Raw genomic sequence first — 13,387 nt, forward strand, 5'->3', positions numbered from 1 at the left:
GTCTTTCTGCAAGACCTGCCAACTTATTTTTAACTTGCAGCTTATTCGTTCATTCATTCATTAATTTTCATTAATGTATTAGGTAAAACCATTAGGAGGTAGCTGTCAGCCCAAGAATAAGTAATAGAATTTGCTGTTTTCCAAGACTCCCTCTAATACCTGTTTTCTAAGTGACTTCTGTTGTAAGTAATAGTCTAATGGTAGTGCCTTCTCTGGATAGTTAACTAGTCCTCAAAATGATTGCAGCCTACCTTTGCACTTACTTGGCTGTTGATACTACAACCTCTGAGAGCTGCTCGCACTCATAAATTATCCTGCTGCTGTCCATGTGAGATAGGAGATTGCATAGGCTTAGGCTTCCCCAGCGGAATCTGGAAGCTCGTTTCAGAGCCTGGAATTGAACTAATTCTCTTGAGCCCCACTGTAGGTCCTTAATCACAAAATCATTCCCCACTTCCCCCAAAGGGACTAAATGTAATAACTTGTATAATTTAAGGGTTTTTCTTTTTTTAACACTTGAGGTTGAGGTTTTGAGATGAACTTTGCTAAAGAGTTACCTGTCATGGTATAAAATATCTCTCTTCAAAGGCAGGGACTGGGAAGCTGCAGCACTGCTCTGGCACACATGGGCATTGGTCAGGTCCTGGTTGGTCCCGCAGTGGACTCCAGCCAGGGGTGGAGAGCTGGCACTTGTACACATAATCCCTAATCCCTGCATGTTATGGGAAAGGTGCTAAAACTAAATATCCTAAGGGAATGAAGAGTGAAAGAGGTATGTACCTGTGCTGTGAAGAACAGAAATGAGTCATGTAGAAGAAAAAGGGATGTTAGTTGCCATTTTAGGAGTCTGCTTGAGCCTCTAATTTCATGTGTAAAAAGGAAATGTAGGGGAGCTAACCAAGGCGAAAAACAACACCTGTGTTTGGATGCAAGTGGGACATTTCTGTGGATGTTTACTTTTCAAGAGAATTAGGTTTAAGTTAGTAACCTTACTGATGTGAAATTAGAGAAAAATAAACCTCAAAGTTCTAAACTCATCATGCATGTGCACAAAGGAAATAATGTTCGAAGTTTCTTTCATTTAAATACAGAAAAAAACCCCACACCTAAGCCCAAAAATCCAAACCCAAGCCCTGTAGAATGTTGCCAACTAATTGAACTATGAGCTCTGGGTTTATTTTCCTGAGGAAACTTCTGAGCAGCTTAGAGTAGTTTAGATACTCCTTTCATTGACCTGCTATTTGCAGACTCTTGGAAGTGGCCTTAAGATGATTACAGACAAATAAAAATACTCATTTCTCCTTCAGTGAGGTGTTTGGGTAAGGTATGCTCAATTTTAAGTTCATTAAGAAGGCCAATGGTCCTTAGCAAACATCCACAGTACTGGGGAGTGTACAAGAACAGAGTCATGGTGATGTGCGGCACCATACAGGGGGAAGAAAGGCAAACTGAACTTTGACCAGGTAAACACTGAAGCCCTACTGCATTTTAAAGCAGGTAACATGGATTCCCTCATGGCAGAAGTGCCACTGTGGTTGAGGCACATGCAGGGCAGTCGGTCTGGCTGTCACTGACCTGAAGCAGTGTTCCAGGGACTGCCTGCCCCTAGGGAAGTTGTCTCCACAGGGGCGGGAGTGTGAGTGCTCCAGTGCAAATGGAGCCGGGCCATGGGTTATGAATAGTGAAAGAGAGAGATTGAATTCACACTTAGCTGCTTTCACTGCTTATTTTTCAGTCACCTGTGAGCTTTTGGAGGTGTGTTCTCCTCAGAGCAACCACGTGTGTGTGGAGGGCAGGGCTGCATGGAACAGGGTAAGGCTGAGGCTTTGCTGTCTCTTTCCTGGTCTTGAAAACTTCATTTTATACCAGAGGATGGGAATAAATAGGAAGTGTGGCCAGCATCAGAGGTCTGCGGGAGGCATCTTGTGGACACAAAATCACTCTCAGTGCATTCTTTGATCAATCTGCTGTTTATTTTCCAAACTGCTTAGTTGTGCAGTACTCACTCAAGGCCTACATCGTGTTTTACAAAGAAGAAAACATATCAGATGAGATTTTAACCAGAATCCTGCTCCGGTGATCAAGTAGAAAAAGGAAAGATAACTTTCATCTGTAGCTAAGGCTCACATATGGCCCAGAGAGCTGAATTGTTGAATGTTCATACCATCAATACTGCTGTTGATTTAGACGTCCTCAAGGCTCATGTGGTGGTATATTTTAAAGGCTCCGTAGTTTTCATCTTGGGCTCTTACGTCTTCAGCTGGATTTACTTTTCTGACAGAAAAATTGAATTTAAAGTGTTTTTCAGACAAACATCAGTGCTATTCTGATCTGCTTTGAACTTAAACGCTGTATATGAAGTAAATGAAAATGTTGCTTAGCTGTAGTCATTCTGCAGTGGTCTGGCAAAGTTTGAGTAACCAAGGCAAGAGGAAATGGCATCCTCATTTAAAATGAGTGTTCTGGGTCACACAACTTCTTTTGAAAGTGTACTAACATCATAGCTGTGTTTCAGCATGGTACTTTCCCTAGCGCCATGTACCCGAGACAGCAGAGGTGGAAAAGGGGCAGGATGCTGTGCTCAGCTTGCTGGGCAGAGCTGCTGAGGGGAAACCTGAGAGCTGAACACAGATTGTGAAGGGCAAAGAGGCATCTGAAGCTGCTCTCCTGCCTGAGGAGATCAGAGTTCCACGAAGAGCCCTACTGCTGCTGCAGCTCAACCAAGGGGGAGGAAACACTGCCCTCACTTTGCCTTTTATTTCCATGGGCAAAATGAGCCTGAAGTGCTCCGTACCCACAGCAGACCAGGGAGAAAAGCACACCACTCCCTTTGCCAGTGTTTTCTTTTATCCTGTTGCTTCACCAGATGCCAGCTATCCATGGGCAGGTGAGCCCTGTGCCAGGGGTGGGAAGAAGTGTGTGTGTCAGGAGGAGGGCCGTGCAGGTAAGAGCTGCTTCATGTCCATTTATCTGAGGTAACCTACAAACTACAAAAGTAGTCTTAAATTTTGCTTGTGCATATTGTTAAAAGGCTGTGTGTGAAACCTGGATGCAGTGGGTTTAGCTGTTTCCATGCCTTTTGGTGCCCAGGCATGGCATGAATCCTGGGCAGGCTGTGGGAAAAGCCATCTGCTCCATCTCCCTCAAGCACTCACATGACCTGTGGGACTGAGAAAGAAAAGCTATTGGTTTATGAAGGTGATTTGTAGTGTTCTCCAAATGCAGAGTGGGTAGGGTGCTGGGGGTTATGTACCCTGCCATGGCATGGTGGCAGTAAACTTTGGTCTTTGCAACAGAGGTGTTGAAAAATACAAATATTGGTTGGCTTGTTAGTTGCTCAGTGATGAGTGCTGTTGTTTTAGTGTCTGAGTGCATGGTGATGGAAGCTTATTAAGTATTTTGATGTTTTTAGATACAGTTTTTGAAGCATTTCCTGATTCTGTATTCTTTCTCAAACTGGTTTTGGGTTTGTTTTTTTTTTTTTTTGTAGTCACTTACGGTTGGGCATACACAAATACTTTGATATGGTTTTAGTTTGCTTTTTCTGTTTTAAGGAGTTTTGCTAAAGATGAATTTGGGTACCAGGCATGAAGATGTTTCCTCTTGTGATAATGAGTTATTTATGTGGTGCTTACTTTTCTTTGGTCTGTGAACTGAATAAATGGTGTGAGCCTGAAGACCTTACCTTCTGTTATGCTCGTTTGTGTGTTGTGAACTTGCTGGCAATGTTTGTGAAAGTATATATCTTATTGGCTGTTTTCCTCTATGGTATTTCTTCCTCATCATCCTTTTATAGTGTTTAATAGGGTGTAACACTGCTGGGGATGTAAGTGGAATGCGTAGAGGGAAGAAAATTTCCATTCTCAGCTCTGTTATGAATGAAATTATGTTGGCTTGACAGTACTTAAGCTACTTTCATGTCTTAGCAGCTTCTTAATATCCCTTCAGTGAGAACTAGTAGTTCAGAAATGCTTACTGCAACGTCCTGGCTTCTACTGCAATTATAATTCCTGATTTCCTGGGTAAATCTTAGATCCAGATGTCAGTAACTGAGAACTGTTGAGTTCTGATTGACATAAGGTATGTAACCTGTGTTCAGAGCTGTATTTGGCCTACATTAAGAACACTAAAGCTGCCATATCAAATATTTAGAAGATGCTGAACTGAGTCTCCTGTTCAATCCCATTCCTGATGTATATGATGATTATGCCATATTCCTTAGTTATCGTAGTCCTTTGTTGTGTTCGATTATTGTTCACTTATTTGTGCAGGATGTATTTCAATATCTGGAGTGTTTTAAAATCAGAGCTGCCTCATGTAATAAAGGCAGAGGGTGTTGTGGAAGTTGGAAGGCTCCTTACAGATAAAAGTCAGCAACAGGCTCTAATCTTTTATGGCTGTGTTAAGCCAGGAAGCTGAGAGATCACAAAAACCATCATGCTTTTCCTGGAGTTTCTTGCTGGTCACTGCTTTTCCGTGTAACTTCAGGCAAACCATGTAAAAAGTGTCTGTGACTGAGTCCTGTTTGTGTAAGGATTTCTTTACTTCGAGTACCCAGTTTGGTATGCTGGTGATGGGAACTCCAAATCCTCTGACTCTTGACCTCCGTGACTAGGGACAAACATCAGTGAAAAGTCAGAGGCAGAAGGCTGTGTACAGTATATACGACATCCTGGGTGGTTACCGAAGGCAGTCCTTTAGTTATGCTATAGTAAAACCCTGACGGAAAAATAAAATTATGCATTGCTCCTTATTAAGTAGTCACTGAATTACAGAAGTGGCAGGGTTTTATTCAACACACAGTCTTTTAAGTCAGTGTGCCATACTGCACATGGGTGTTTCAGAGACCTTGTGGTGGACCACACACCTTCAACTCAGACATGTCCTAGCTCCTGAATACTTTGTTCTACCTCCATAAAGTTTTATGAGGCTTCTAGCAAACAGAAACGTTGTATTGCTGTATTTAGTAGCAGTAATGCTTTACTATATTGCTCTGCTTTATTTAGTAGCAATTTCCTATGCAGTTTAGTGCAAAACAGCTGTGGAGAAGTTTAGTAATGTCTGCTTGGGTCTCCTCTCTGACTTTGGAGAAAGCGTGCTACATTGTGTGATTTGTGTAAACTGATTAAATGTGTTGAAGCAAGACGCATTACGCAAATGGGGTGAATGGAAGTAGAAACTCTTCTTGGAAATGTATCTGCTGCCTCTTGTGAGTTACACTGAAATTGCAACAGTAGATAATGTGTTTCATGGAAGCTGTGGGGTTTCAATCCGCTTCATCTCTCGCTGTAAGCGTTTAGGCTCCTGGGTTAAATCTCACTGAAATTTCTGCTGCTGACAACTGTGTGGAAAGGTCGGATCCAGAGGCAGGCTGTGGGCAGGATGAGTTGGTTTGTGAAGCCACACGCAGCCTGTGTGCTGTAGATTGAGTACTTCTAAGTGATAGAAACCTTTTTTTTTTTTTTTGTTTTTCTGGTAGAACTTTCAAGCAGTGAAGCAGCAAGGTAGTAAATAACAAAGACTTTGTTTCTGGCTGGCTGGGTTGGCTAAGTGGACTCAATCAGTAAACACAGCCACAGGCAAGAGCTGGCTCTTGCTGCACATCTGGGTGCAAAGAAAGGAAGTTGTGTTTCAGATGGGAGATGGTGCTTTGGAGCTGCAGCTGTAAGACAGTGCTGTGTGGCAATGAAAGAAGTTAATACAATTCTTGTGCAACTTGTTTTTCTTTTGGTTCCATTAAAAGAAGGGGGAACATACACACTGGTGCTGTTTTTCTGAGAAAAAAATACTAGAGTTGGCTGTTTCAAGTCCGTGTTTTAGGGAGGATTTGGAGATGCTTTGGGAGCCTATTTAGAGGCCACAAAAAGAGCCATGGCTGTGAAAACAAGCCTCATGCTGTTAAGTTTTAAGAGATTGATTTTTCTCACAAAAAGATGATTGGATGTGATATGAGTGTCCAGGCACCTCAGCAGAGGAAAGACATCTAGTAACTAGGAGGCTTTTTGTCCCTGCTGACAAGGATGTCATGTGCTCCAGGTCCCAGGGATTACCCATTGAATCATCAGCTTCTTTCTTTTTTCTTTTTCTGTTTTTTTTTTTTTTTTTTTTTTTATCTGTCGTGCAGGGACTTGCCAAAACCACTGTTAATACTTTGGTTTCTCTGATGCTTTTGCTACAGTTTAGAGCTGCAAGGAGTTAATTGCTTTAGAGAAGTCATCTGCATGAAAAGGCAGAGTGGGTAATCTAATGACTGTGGGCATACACCCTGGCAGTAGCCGTGGTGATTATTATTAATTACTCCTGCCATTGGTTAGCAACCACAGCTACCACCTCATCTGCAGCCCCTGCATTTCCTACTGTAGTTGTAGCATCTCTCTGGAGCTTGCTGAATGGTTCCTCCAGTGCCTTTGTTTTCTCCCGTACTGGGCCTTTCCTTCATAGTGATGCCACATGCCTTGAGCCCTAAAAGGACTGTGAGGGAATGGGAAAACAGCCCTTTCTACACCGTACTCTGCAACTGTTTATGTGTCCTCTGACTGACCTGCTCGCCGGGACCTTCGTGCCAGTTCTCCAGCTTTGTGGGAAGGGGTGGTGAGGGTCAGGAAAGCCATGACTCTAAAATGGATGGGAGATGCATGCAACTCGCTAGGACAATGGGGATCTTGAGGGTTATTTCAAGTTTTCGATAGGCACTCCCGGGCTGGAGCAGCACAGCGTGGGCTCGGCTTTTACTCCAGAGCAAGCCCGGGGATGCTGCTCTGCTGTGGCTGGTGGAGGAGACACCTGCAGAGAGCCCCAGGTCGCCTGGAGTGGGTGCTGTCTCCCAGAGCCCCGAGGAGGGAGGGTGCACGGAACGGGGCACCCGCAGCTTGTGCCAGCCCTGGCGCTGACCGAGCGGAGGGTGCCGCTATTTGCGGGGTTCACCCCCCTACCTCAGAGCCCTCCTCACCTGCGCGGCCTCCGCCTGCCGCCTCTGGCCGCCAGGGGGCAGCGGCTCACCAGGGAGTGCGCGGCGGGGGGGCGGAGCCTCCCGAGGGGCCCATGGCGTGCCCCGAGGATTCAGGCCCTGCCTTGGTCACCGCAGGGCTGCACGAGGGTGTCCGGCCGGGACGGGGCGGAAGCGCAGACACACGGGGCCTGCAGCACCGGGCCTGCGTTTGCTTTTGGAAATCTTCATAAACGGAAAGGAGGGAAGGGAAGAGCAGGAAGAGAAGTTAAACTAAGGCGCCGGGATGGCTGTGTCAGTAAAGTATGCGGGAAATTCTCGTCTGTTCTCTGAGGCCGATGTGTGCTGGTGCCCTGTTCCACAGCATCTGTGTCCATTCACACACAGCCTGTTCTGGCAGGTGATTAGGAAAGAACAGAAAATAAAACCAGAGGACTTCTCTCCCCAGCCAGAGGAGAACCTCGCACATCCCTTTCACTGTGTTTGAAAGCAGCAATCTGAGCAACCGTGGTGGGTTGGGTTGCGACAGGTGAGAGCTGGACCTGGCCAGCGCCGCAGCCCTTCAGGGAGGGCACAGAAGAGCATCTCGGGTGTCGGGGGGCTGAGCTCCCGGGCAAGCCTGCACCCCTGCTTCAGCAGTGAGAGGCACAGGAAGGCCCAGCAATACCAATCCTCACTTGGTTAAAACTGGAGTTGTCATTCTAAGTTTCTTTATCTGAGGAAAATCAAAGGTCTTATCTCTGCATCCGTGCGCTGTCTCTGTTCTGTCACTGAAAGCTTCTGTAGCTGAACTGGGGAGGAGAGGGGCGGAAAGTTGTTTCTGGATTTCCTTGCTGCTACTTTTTTCTACTTCCTACCTGAGCGTTTGTAAGAGAACAAGTAGTGAAGTGAAAAATTGGTTAAAAAGGTGAAAATTTACATTCAAACATTGAAATGGATTCAGATTAGAAAGGGGAATACTCTTTGCCACCTCTGAGTTTTAACAACAAGCAAACAAAAGCGCCCCAAGATCAGAAACTACCCCCTCTGCCCACAGCCCCAGCCTACCCCAGAGGGGTGATCCCAGTGCTCAGGGGCAGTGGGATTGGCAGGGGGGTCCAGGAGCACAGCATCTTCTGTGCAGAAAGAACTGCACCCATCTGGACATTATGATAACACATAGTGAATAGAGGCTGGCTATTTTATTAAGAATCTCCCAAATATACTACTGAAAGATTAGATAACTGCAACAGCACATAAACAGCTGGTTATTTTCTGAACTTCCCCAAGTTAGGAAAGCCCCTTTTGCACATCAGGGTCTCTCCTGCCTTCTTGAAGTGGCAAAGTGGACTTGAAAACTCTGCCTGCAAGCCTCAAGTGAGACTCTGAAGGGAAGAGTTTCATTTCATCTTTCGGTATAGAAGTTAACAGAATTAGCATTATCAAGCTCTGCAGTCAGGGCGGACAGCCACATGGTGCTGGGCTCTTTGCAAACAAGGGGATTGTACAGCTGTGCAATTATTCTTGCAAATTTTGATAATGAAATTGGTCCCTTTTAATATCTGACTGGGGACCTGAGCAGTCTTAGGAGAAAAATACCTGCTCCTTTCTCCACACGGGGAGTGTGGCTCTGGCTGGGGAGGTTGCCTAGCCAGGGGTGATGGAGGCTGCTGGAACACTGACTCATCCAGCATCCCCCTTGCAAAGAGCCAAGACCTGGCACCATGGTCCTGAAAGGCAGGCCCTTCCTATGCTCCTGGTGTACTGCAGGCTGGCTGAGGCAGAGCAGGGCAACGCATGCTAGCAGACTAGGTGTGTCTGCCTTGGGAAACTCAATAGTTTTACGCTGTGAGAAACAATCCTCTGTCCCACTGGCATGCAGTCACCTCCTCTGTGCCTGGGCACAAACCAAGTTACCTGACTAATGTTAGTCTTCATCTGTGCTTTCAGCCTGAGCTAATTTTAGAGCTTGGAATAAGGTTGATAATGGATTCAGATGGTCAGAAATAGCTATTCTGCTTTGAATACACTGAGCTGGATCCATATGAATTTCCCCACAGAGGCAAGTTTTTCAAGCTAAGTGGGTTTTGCCTGTGTTGTGTCTCATCTGCAACTAGTCAGCAGAGCAATGCCCCACTGGGGAGCCAGCGCTGGGCTGGACTGGGCTCCTCAATGCCTATTAGGGCCCTTGTCCAATGCGGAAAGAGAGGGGAGGCCCAGCGTACTTGCCAGTCACAGCCTTTCCTCACGGGATAGAGCACCTCAACTACTCCTGATGGCACAAGGTCCCTGGAGGCACAGGCTGGTTTTGGTACTGGGAGTGTTTATCTGTGATACCTTGCAGGTGACACTTCTCTGGCTGTTTTACTGGTTTCTGCTTGAAATTATATGATTGTGTCAAAACAGTGACGCAGCAGGATGGGATAACTGGAGGGTATTGGAGAAGGGCCAGGTGTGGGAGGGCAGGGTTAAGAATATTTTGTCCATTGATAAAACCAGATAGAAGTTCCCTTACAATCTCTTCCAGACGCATTTGCATTCGAGAGCACCTTTCACAGCTGCCTGTCCCCACTGCAGTGCCATGGGACATTGTTATGCTGCCACCATCACAGGCCTGTGGCAACACCCTGGAAGGGTACTGCAGCCATCTGTGGCAGCGCACCAGGCTAGATGGAGACTGTGGGATTTCAGGAAAGTCTGGAAAATAGTTAAAAATCTGTCTGGTTTCTTCTTTAAGAAAAACACTGCCATAGACAAAAAGAATGCACGAAAGGGGATTATCTCTTCTCAAGTTTGATATCCCTTGGGCATCCCCACCACACAGGGTGCCCTGCCCTGTGCCCGCCCTGGCTCCCGGGCTAGCCACGCTCTGAGCTGATAGAAGTGTCAGAGGTGAGAGTTCAGTGCTGAGATCTGATGTGAATGAAGCATGGCAGGGATGTTGTTTCGTGAAGAAATGGTGTAGGAGCAAATTGCTGTAGATCAATGTAATCTAATTTCTTTGCTTCTGTGATCTAAATACATGCTTTAATAATTTAGTAAGGGGGAGCATCTAGCAGGCAGGAGGGAAATGATAAAGGATGGTTTAACAGAAAGCAATACAGGGCAATAAAATATTGAAGCCAGCTATTAAAAGGTGGGTGATGCCCAAGTAGTTAAAGGTGTGAGAGAGAGACAGTAAGACAGGCTTTGTGTGTTGGTCAAGAAGCATGGCAGGACTGTTAGAAAGTCCAGCAGGTGTGAGCTTTGTTCAGCGCCCTTCCATGCAGATTCTAAAGGGAATGATGGGTTTATGGGTCTTCCATCTGTTAATTAGATTTAAACTTAAAACTGAAGAGATACAATAGGAGGTTTCTAATTCTGAAAATTCACTGTTGTATTCTTCTCTGCTATTAATTTAGTTCACAGAAAGGGTTTGTTTTAGCTTGAGCTGCTGGATTCTGGGCAGAGCATCCCCAAAGCAGCCCTACAGGCAGCCTGGTGGAGATTGGGAGGTTGGGTGCACACAGGCATCAGGGTACCACCCTTTCATGGTGCTGCACCAGCCATCCTCACTTCCCTGTGTCATATGGCCATCTGTGGAAGAAACATCTTCACTGCTGACACTGTCCACCCACAGAGAGGTGAAGTACTGAAATGGCACAGCAGTGTCAGTAATGGGGACAAAACCAGCTAGAAGTGGTACTGTGAGGGATTAATTGTACTGAAACATCAGCAGATCTTGTTCAGGTGTTTGAAAATTAGTATCCAGCTGGGTCTCCATCAGGATTAGGAAGAGTGGTAAATTTTAATTCTTCCTAAACCTTGTTTTCTGTGTTTGCAGGAGACCTCATGCAGACTGACACTCAGGGAGTGCGGGTCATGTTCCCACTGTATCTTTGCACTTGCTTGTGCAAAACATGCGTATCATCTAGTAAACAGCAAGAATAGAGGGCTGTGGGGTTTTTTGTCATCTTGTACCTTTAAATACTTTATAACATGCCTATTTAGGTTCCTAGACACAATTTTGTATTAAATAGAATATAATAGGAAGGACTTGTCTAAGATACCAGTTTGATTTTATACTGCACTTGAAATTTCTTCTTGGTAGCCCTGAGCGTGTTTCCTAACTACCTCTGGAGATGGGAGCAGTGCCCAGGCTTGTGCAGGGCTCAGACACACTGATGATAGAGGGGTACAGAATTAGTAGTTTGCTCCAGGTATCTTTGAATTTGCACCCAACAACATAGGGAATTGTAATTTGCATTGATTTTCTATATATTTAATGTTTTTTAAAGTTTACTCTGCAGAAAAGCAGCATTGATCTTTTACACAGTCCTGGATCCTGGCTGTATCCAGTGATCTCTTCATATATTTATTTTTCTATTAATAGTACTTAGTGATTAGTATGTAGTAAGTGATTTAGTTAAAGCTGTTTGGAGGCCAAATTTTCTAGGGAGTTCTTGTGGTTTTACAGTATCATTAGCAAAGGGTCAACTTTTAAACAAATTCAGATTTGTTTGACATTTAGCAACCGGAAGTCTACGTAAGCATTACTTGTGGCATACTCACTGTAAATGGCCCCTGTGCATTCGGAGGGGTTTGTATCTGCAATTACATTTTTTCAACAGGAAAGCGTTGAAATAAATAAATGCAATTGGAACGCTTTGCCAAACTGTGTTCTAGCCAAAATCCTCCCCCCGGCTTTAATTCACCTCTAATTACAAGTGACCCCCCCTCTTGCCAAGCTTTCGTCCCTGCATTGCTGTGGCATGCTGGGCCTGTGGTTGGAGGAGCTCCACAATAGGGCCCGGAGTCAGGGCAGGGCGACTGACAGGAGTAATGGCTTTGCTTTGTACATCTGTCAGCTAATGCTTAACTAATGCAGAATTACTGTCAGCCTCCTGTGGAGCTCACTTTCCCCTCCACCTGAATGCGTAATGACTCCGTGGCAAGGAATTAGAAATAATCACTTAATGGCTGTACATTTAGAAAAATTAGGTAAGTAGCAGAACTTTGTCGCAGTTGTGGTCTCGCTGGCTTTCCCAGTCCCTGCAGCAGATGTGGGGCAGTGGGTGCCAGTGGTCCCTGGGCAGCCTGCAGCCACTGGGTACCGACCACCCTGGGATGCAGTGCTGCCAGGGGGCACCAGTGACCGCCAGTGCCTGGTCTGGAGGCTACCTCCCCTGCAGGGGCAGTTCCGCATGTGGGAATCTGTCCCCAGTGCCAACGCCATTGCTGGCATCACCACCGTCCCACTGCAGTGATCGTGCGTAGGGTCTCTCCTGAGCTGCAGTGCACCCTGGAGTTTCTGAAGCACTCACCCCAGAGAGCAGAGCAGTCCCTGCGCCAAGCTCTTGTCGCTCAGTTTGCAAACCCCTCTGGAACCATGTGGGAGGAAATATGTTTTCTAAATGTTAGTCATTACCAGCTAATGGGGATGTTAGCAAACGGAGAGAGATCAGAGACGCGGGGGTGGCCGAGCACAGGCCAGCGGGAGGGCTGCGCTGCCACAGGGACTCGGCAGGATGTGGGGACATGCCATAGGCAGCCCCAAGATGTAATTCCTCCAATTGCTAGCAATGGTGAGCTATGGTTCAGTAGGTTGGGGACAAATTCCAGGTGACATCATCTTCTTGCGGCAGGGATAATATTCCTGCTCCTCAATGTTCCTTCCCTCACCTAGAGGGGCCTCCATGGCATACAGGAATATATCAGTGTTTCCATGCTGCTTTGGGGCAGAGGGGTCTGCGGGAGTTTCCATCAGTTTTGGCTCATCTCTCTGACTGGGCAATGGGGGACTCTGGTGGCCAGCAGCCTGTCCTGGTGGCACGGTGACGGCTGCGGCTGGCTGTGCTTCCTGCAGATACTGCAGAATCAGAGGCAGTTCTTTATTTGAGGCCCAGTCCTCATCAGGTCTCCTTTGGCACACTCACAAAAATCATTTCAGGTTGCACATCTCTGCCTGCCTTATCTCTCACCAGAGGTGTTTGGAAACCACCATTGACCTCTCTGCTTTAGGCAGGAGGGATTGATGTTTCCACCTCCAAAATTTTTCTGTGCACTTTTGCACCAGTGCTGATGACAAAGCTGGGCATCACTTTAGCAAACTGTGGTATCCTAATTTCACAAGGTGAACAGCAGTGTTAGATCATGACTGGAAGAAGATGGCTGGGCTGAGGCATGTGCTGTGGGTGGACGGGTGTGTGCTTCTGGACGCCGGGTGGGACCACCATGCCATGTGGGAAGGTGTTTACTGACCTGGTGTCTTTAGGATCTGGGCTTTTGTTGTTGCCTTTTTCCCCATGTACTACTTTTCAGCTAGCAGACAACATCCAGGAAAACAATTGTGCTGGAAAAATTTAAATCTACCATAATTTCTCAGTACAAGCCACCAGGGAAAATACAGCCTCACACACAAGTATCGAACAAGGTTTTAAAAACAAGCGAAGTCAGAGGTGACTGATGTTTAGTCTTTGAAAT

Source organism: Psittacula echo, assembly GCF_963264785.1.
Source record: "Psittacula echo genome assembly, chromosome: Z".
NCBI classification, from domain to species: domain Eukaryota; kingdom Metazoa; phylum Chordata; class Aves; order Psittaciformes; family Psittacidae; genus Psittacula; species Psittacula echo.